The following is an 8,524-nucleotide window of genomic DNA, read 5'->3' as shown; positions in this document are numbered from 1 at the left end:
ATTTCCAACACCAGCTTCCACGGCCTCATCCACAACTTCATCTGATTGCATATCTTTAGCATCCTTATGCTCATCAGTGAAAAGTTTAGTACGCATATACTCTGATGCTTGGTCTGTCATGAATTTCGCCACATTCCTTCCTTGAGCTAGCAATGCATCAACTTCAGGTTGTTTTGAAGCCAAGTATATTTCAAGGCATTACATCTTTCTATCAAAGAGTGTCTTCGAAGTTGTGGCTTCTGCAAGTGATTTGTCAAGGTCTTCCTGCCTTAACAAAAGATCCAACATCTCCTCAGTATGCTTATTTGTCAACTGTTGTATCTCTTAAGCATGTTTACCTCTCAGGTCCTCTATTTCTTGAACATGTATAGCTTTCATATGTTCTATCTGGGCATTCATTTGACTGAATTCTTCCTCAAGCAATTCAGCCGTTGTCTTGGCTTTTTGCTTTTGCAGGAGCTTGTTTTCAACATCTGTATATTCTTCCAAAAACATATCCGACAGCTGCACACGCACAAAAAAAATTTTGAGTTCACTACACACAATAAACACACTCATTAAACATTCCTTGTAGGTATCCACTACAATACAAGGAGAATGAACCAGAACATCAGATGATTCGACATTAACAGCCAGAGTTCATTTTAAGGAATGAATTCCCAGTTTTATCTTAAAGCAGCATAGTTCATTATATGAAATTGAATAAAATATAATGGTACTAGATTTTTACCTCTCCAAAATCATCAACATTCATCTTAGACGTTAAGTGTTTGCAAATGGTATTGATATTCCACCTTGCAAATCTTGGACGGTAGTCTACTATTTTCTTCACCTGCCACTTGGGTTTTAATTTCTTTGAATGCTCAGCAAACCAAGGCTGTAAAAGAGAAGATTTATACTGGTCAGTTATCAGCAACAATTCATTTCAACATCAAACCTCAAAATGAAAAAATGAACAGTATTTCATCTCACCAACAAGTAAAGGTAACACCCTTCAGAAGAACCTTTTCTCAAGCTTTCCATCAAATGCTTGTGTATGAGATGCGGTAGAGATACTCTATCTATTGCCTCTAGGAAGGCTAGGTACTTGGTGTGGATGGAACCTCTATCACCAGTAGTAAGAAAAATAGTAGACAATAGAAAGAGCTCAAACATGGTTACAAGATCTTCAGTAGATCCTCTATTCCTAATCAACTCAACGATTTTTTTTCTTTCAATTATGTGTTCTTTATATCGGAAAGTTTATTTTTAGGTGGAACAAATTCATAGGTTCAATAGAGCCTTCCAGTAGTGTAGTTATCTACGTTTCTAGTGTCCAAGAAAGATTATTTTATTCCACCTCCAGGAATACATGGTATTCCAAACACTAACGACAACTTTTCAGGTGATGATCTTAGCACATATGTTTCTTCCCCTACTTTGAAAACGAACTTATGGTCATTTGTTTCAGGAATGAACTGATGTGCATCGCAGAAAACTTGGACAATAAGTATTGACTTAATCCATTCAGTAGCAACAATCTCCCCTTCCAAAAATACTTTGGCTACACTCCCCAACGGACTCCTATACAAAGCATCTCTCTGTTCTTCATTCAAAGCCTCATGTTTTGGAAGAGCTTTAATCTTAGCAGCAAGACCAATGGATCCAGCAAAGCTACACTTTATCTTCTTATCTACAATTTTTTTAAAGACAAAGAAAAGAAGATTAATGGTTACATTTTTTTTAATAGTAGCTTATAAAAGAAGATAAAGTGTGGCTTGAGAATGACCAATACTTCATTTCATTCTACTTGGTGAACTCTCAAGCATTTCGAAGTTCATTCAATAAAATGAGGCTTTCAAAGAAGAACCAACACAAGAATGAATCTAGATAATGTTAACACTGACTTACTTCATTTTTGTACAAAATCTAGGTAGAATATGCAGGTATAAGAATGTAGATAATGAACTGTAAAATCTTGAAGCGCAATTTTTCTAGACTTCATTCTAGAAATGAAGTCCAGCAAACACCAAAGGAGAAACATGGACTTAGTACAATTTTTCTAGACTTCATTCTATAAATGAAGTCCAGCAAACACCAAAGGAGAAACATGGACTTAGCGCAATTTTTCTAGACTTCATTCTAGAAATGAAGTCCAGCAAACACCAAAGGAGAAACATGGACTTATCGCAATTTTTCTAGACTTCATTCTAGAAATGAAGTCTAGCAAACACCAAAGGAGAAACATGGACTCAGTACAATTTTTCTAGACTTCATTCTAGAAATGAAGTCCAGCAAACACCAAAGGAGAAACATGGAATCAGTACAATTTTTCTAGACTTCATTCTAGAAATGAAGTCTAGCAAACACCAAAGGAGAAACATGGACTGAGCGCAATTTTTCTAGACTTCATTCTAGAAATGAAGTCCAGCAAACATCAAATGAGAAACATGGACTCGGTACAATTTTTTTAGACTTCATTCTAGAAATGAAGTCCAACAAACACCAAAGGAGAAATATGGACTCAGTACAATTTTTCTATACTTTTTTCTAGAAATGAAGTCCGGCAAACACCAAAGGAGAAACATGGACTCAGTACAATTTTTCTAGACTTGATTCTAGAAATGAAGTCCGGCAAACACCAAAGGAGAAACATGGAAATTTTTCTAGACTTCATTCTAGAAATGAAGTCCAACAAACACCAAATGAGAAACAATGGACTTAGTAAAATTTTTCTAGACTTCATTCTAGAAACGGCAAACACCAAAGGAGAAACATGGACTCAGTACAATTTTTCTAGACTTCATTCTAGAAATGAAGTCCAGCAAACACCAAAGGAGAAACATGGACTTAGCACAATTTTTCTAGACTTCATTCTAAAAATGAAGTCCCGCAAACATCAAAGGAGAAACATGGACTCAGTACAATTTTTCTAGACTTCATTCTAGAAATGAAGTCCGGCAAACACCAAAGGAGAAACATGCAGACATCAGAAAAATTGGAATACATTCTCAATTCAACAACAAACAGATCAAAAATCAACTTCGAATTAGTAATTTACCTTTCGCTGCTTTCTTTACTGTTGATTTCTTTGTCACTGGTTCTTCTTCTTCTTGACTATCTCCTTCAAAAACAACTAATTGGCTATCTCTTTCTTCAACTTCTCGTCTGAACATGTATCTACTACTACTTTCCTCTTCAATTTACCCATTTAGGGTTTTGATTTCTTCAATTTTTCTAGGGTTTTTCGATTTTCTGGGTTTGGTTTTCTGATTTTGAAGATTGTTTAGATTTTGATTTACGAAAGTTGAAATGATTTCGACTGATTTTGGTGGATTCTTGGTTTTGATGATGTTCGTTCTCTGGGTTTTGGAGTGAAGATGACGAAGAAGTTGTGGTTCTCTGAAAATGAAACTGAAAAGAAGGAGAGAGACAGTTGACGCGTTTTTAGGAGATCGTGGGTTGAAGGCGGTAACAGTTAAGGTAAGGGTATTATTGTCTGTTTGGTATTTTTTTTAATTATGGACCAAACAGTAAAGGCGTTTGACCAAAAGACTAAATATAACAGGGTTTTTAATGATGAATCAAGATGAAAATAAGAAAATAAGAGGAGATTTTAGTACTTTTTGCTAGCTGGTTTTCTTTGAACAACTATTGCTTGCTTTTTCTCCAAACTTCTCTCTGATTGTATTCTCTCTTTCGGCTTGTTGAATTTGCTTCAATGTGGTAAATATATTGAAAGATTGAACCTACGTACCCTAATTTTTCACGGTGGTTATGGAAATGATGATGATTAATTAGTAAAACGACGATTGTGAAAAGATTTGGAGATTTCTTATAGCCAACCTAGTGGATTTTTAGGTTATCAAAATTAGGGTAATGATGAGAGTTTTTGAATTTGATTTCGAGTTTTGATTTTTCGATTTCATTTGATTTTATAATCGTAATTTCTGAATCTAAAGTGGTAGTGTCAATAAAGGGATAGAGAGGTGATAAGGAAGAAATCGGGGAGAAATGAGGGAGCTAATGCTTCTGTAACGCCGATTTCATATGTATTGAGGGTTAGTTTAGTAATCTAGCTTTTAATAATATCATAGAGCCTCCAGAATAATTTACAGAAATTATTAAATAACCCTGGGGCCATATATGTAAACCTCATAATTTCCAGGGTTATTACAATAAATTTCTCGTTTTAGTATGGTACAAACACTACTGATGGATCATCATCCACAGATTGGCTGGTCCAGTTGAAAATCTAGTAAAACAATAACATAGAATCTAAAGATAAACAGGTCACAACAAATAGGCTTGGTCAATCTCTTCGCTGCACTTGATGCTGCCATAGGTACCAACCATCTTAGAAAGATTTCTTTTCATAGAAAACCAAATCATGAACACCGCCTTCAACTTGTGCTGCACCTGTGCGCACCTGGAAAACACGAAAAAATAGGATTCTTTCAAGAAACTAACTTACAACAGAGGCAATACATATCCATTCCCAACTGCAGCATAAGAAGATTCATTTTTGGAGTTCTACGGATCATAATGAAATGAAAGAGTCTGACTTTTGTATTGAGCGTTCCACTCATCATGGTAACCATTCTCTCCGAAACGTACGGTAATACTTGACCACATTTGTTAGTAATTATATGAGTTTGCAATAAATCACCAAACCATAAGTTGATGAGGCATTATATTTTCAAGCTAACTTATCTGGATGAAGGACAGATATACATGATGACATTTACACAAGTAATTATACGTTGATCGAATTCCTCGTAGATCCTAGGTGATGAAACCAAAGTAAGCAGGCAAGCATACAATCACAGAAAATGAAGAAAAAGATTCCAATTTGAACCATATAGAAAAAGGTGAGAAAGCATACTTCAAGCCTTAATACACTTGATCTTAAAAGATCATGAGCTAAAGGTATGGAGGATGCGCCTAGGTCTTGGAATCCTTGCTTGACTGCTTGCATTGTGTAAGGAATCAACTTCAAAAGTGACCCTTCGTCTGCTACAGCACCTACAACTCCTTGAGCAATCTTTAGCTTCGATATGTCGCCCAAGTATCGGGAGTCACTCCCTTTTGTCATGGCTTCAAGGGATCCCATTCCCCTGTACTTCTTAATCCGGCGTCCACCCTACAAAAGCAAAATCCTATGACAAGCAATTCCAAATTGTTGGAACAACAACAAAAATTGCACATTAATTACTATGACTATGTGAAAGAACACGAAGAGAAACGATCTTTAGTAAAAAGGCTATAGAAAATAAACTGCTATACAGTTACTACACAAAAATACCATGAGATGAACTGCTAAGATGTTATCAAACACCTACGATAATGAAAGACATACAGGATTTGCTCCTGCTTAATCTCCTACATAATACATAATTGTGCGCCTTTCGCTTTTCAGGAAAAATAAGGAAATGGTTGATGATGGCGATGCTGTCTAGAAAAAAACATAAGATTCCGCGAGAACAACTGAATATGGTTGATGAGCCTAGTTATGACATCTTAAAAATATTCATTATTAAAGAGAAATAGATTACGGAAGTCAAATGATGCACACAATGACATGAAAGCTTACGAAATGTATTGAGAGAATAACAAACCTAACTCTAAACAGATTTTCATAATGGTTGCTGCATATGTACCTGAACTTCGTAAGCCCCTGGAGCCTCATTACTACCAGCTAAGAAACTCCCCATCATAACAGTAGATGCACCAAGAGTTAAAGCTTTGACAATGTGTCCGGAATTTCCAATACCACCGTCAGCAATCACGGGGACCCACTTTGAGAAGCAATAGACGAGACTTTGTATACGGCAGTTGCCTAAATAATTTCAACAGAGTTTAGCACCCCAAGGACTAACGAATCTCATAACACATTCAATAAAATCAACATATATCATATTCGCAAAACTATTTCAGGAGTATATGACCATCGTGATGTTATCTATTACAGTGTACTGAAATATAAACAAAATAAATAAGCGTAGCTTACAATAGAATCTAAGACCATGGGTGCAAGTCCAAATATCCTAATTCAAGTATCTCGTATTAAGCTATCAGTGTACTTTAGCACAACTTAACTGATTGTATACAATGTCCAAGTATCTTACTATAGCCAGAGAAAAAATATTCCTGCAAAAACTTAAGATACAAAATCTTTCAAGTTTCGACTTTTGTGCAGGAAAATTAATCTGAATGAAAATGTACATATACACGAGATAAAACGACTAGTTACCTGTCCTCGCCCAACTGCACAGACCTCTTGTGTTGTGCAAATTGACCCAGAACCCATACCAACCCTCAAGGCATCTGCTCCAGACTGAATCAGATTTTGTGCCTGATAAGCTGTAACAATATTACCGGCTATAACATCTAAATCTGGATAAGTTCTCTTCACAAACTTAGTCATCTCTATTTGATAAATCGAGTTGCCCTGCGAACTATCTACCACAACAACATTTGCCCCTGCCTTCACCAAATGTTCCAACCTCTCCTTATCTTGTTCCCTGGTTCCGATTGCAGCCCCAACCATGAAGTTTCCATCCTCTCCAAGTGAAGGAAGTCCTAATTTGGGGAACCTTGAATCCTATCCACATCACCCTTTGTGAACAAATGCACAACTTCACCACTGCTCTCACAAACCAAAGGTAAGTAATCCAATTTCTGAGAGGCTAAAACTGAAGCAGCCTGCTCACACGTATAGCTTGATGGGGCCGAAACTGGGAATTTAAACATAATATCAGAGAGTGGAGTCTCTTTATCAGTCAACTTCTCCCAATCCGACTTACCCACTACACCTAACATCTTCGATTTTGAGTTCCCTGACTCAGTAACAAAAACACATGGTGATGAAGAGAAATCATCAATAGAATCAATCGAATCTGAAGGCGCTTTGAAAATTGGATCAGATATAAATGGAATGACGAGATTTAGCAAATCTAATCAAGGCAGCTTGTTCAAAAGGCTGATTGTTGTAGTGAACAATACCAATGCCGCCAAGAGCTGCCATAGCTACAGCCATGGACGATTCAGTAACAGTATCCATTGGTGAAGCAACATATGGAATCGATAAGGGAGGAAGATCACATCATCATAGGTATAAGAATATCCTTGGTTAAAGGGACGATCCGCCGGAAACCCATCTTCTATTTGAAACCCAGCCATGATAATAGATGTTAGAAGATTGCGCTGTAAGGAAAAATTTGGCAGCAATCTATCATTTCAGGAAAAGTTACTAGATCAAATACTCAAAGAAGTTTCAACAGAGAAAAAAGATAAAAAAAATCAGCATTCACTTTGAAAATAAAATAAAAAAATACATTAAAACTTGAACCCTTATACAGTTTTTAAACTTCAAAACTAATGACAAAGTAGAATCAAACCCATATATTAAATTTTTATCAATGGTAAAATTTCTATAGAAATGCAACTCTTTTTGTAAAAACACATCCACTACCACTCTGTTATCTTAATCAAGGAATCAATGAATACCAAGGGTTTTGTCCGGTATGTAAATGTATTATGGCACTTAAGCTAAGTAGTTATACGAGAACAATTGCACCTACAAAAACATTACAGATATCTAAAAAGAACAAATCATTAATGGGATTTCGGTTCAGAGACTAGTTCAGAACTTGATTGTTACTGAGAGTAGTAAAGGTTCTTCAGTACTACACTCCGCTGTTGTTGCTGTGATACAAAAAAAAAACTTGTGTTTTAGGTTTTGTTAAAAGAAGGATTGTTTTATCTGATTTTTAGCATCAAAGAAAAAGAAGACTGAAACTTACCAGCAAGTTCTGCAGTGCTTCTGTTCCTCCTCCACTCTACTACTTCCAAGCGTGGAGTTGGTGGCGATGTCCGAACTCTCACCCTTTCTCTATGTCTGAGGGAGTAAAGTAGAGATTGAAATGAAAGAGGCGAGGGAGGGACTATTACTGAGACGGGGGGAAATTAGTTGTATAGGGTTTCCAGAATAGATTCGACACTTTACCCCCGTGTGATATCGTGACTCACCACTTGCCTCTGTATGCTTCCGATTATAGGGGCTCCGATATTTTGATTTTGAGGGCTCCGAGATTTTGGTTTTGAGGGCTCACAGGATTGACAAAAAATCGGACCATCAAATATTAATCTCCAAAACTCCTTATCCCAATAATGTTAATGATAAGTGTTACAGCACTCTTCGATCGAATTCGCAAGCGTTGCTATCTCAAGCTTGTTTGTCAAGTTTAGTTGATCAAAACTATATATTTGATTTCTAGTCTACTTATAGCTATGTCTTGGATTAGGATAGAATGTGTATTTGAGCTTTAGACTTCACGGCATTCACCAATTGAAGACGAAGATCTACTGAGGAGCTTGAAAGAACTTCATCAACAAAAGGTATGTGGAGACGAAAACTTATCTATCACTCAGAAGTCTATTCTATTCTATCTTCTAATGAGACTAAGTCGTATAGCTATATATACTTTTACATTATACACATTTGATATTTCGAGTCGAGTTTACCTCGATTTTCTATTTATCG

General features: G+C 36.3%; 1 pseudogene; it reads right to left on the bottom strand.

The window, feature by feature from the left end:
- Positions 1-4,041: 4,041 nt before the first annotated feature.
- On the bottom strand, positions 4,042-7,988 carry LOC113287155 (annotated as a pseudogene).
- Positions 7,989-8,524: the final 536 nt, after the last annotated feature.

Source organism: Papaver somniferum, chromosome 6, assembly GCF_003573695.1.
Source record: "Papaver somniferum cultivar HN1 chromosome 6, ASM357369v1, whole genome shotgun sequence".
Taxonomy (NCBI): Eukaryota; Viridiplantae; Streptophyta; class Magnoliopsida; order Ranunculales; family Papaveraceae; genus Papaver; species Papaver somniferum.
The sequence above is the reverse complement of the archived record's forward strand: the minus strand, read 5'-3'. Positions and strand labels throughout refer to the sequence as shown.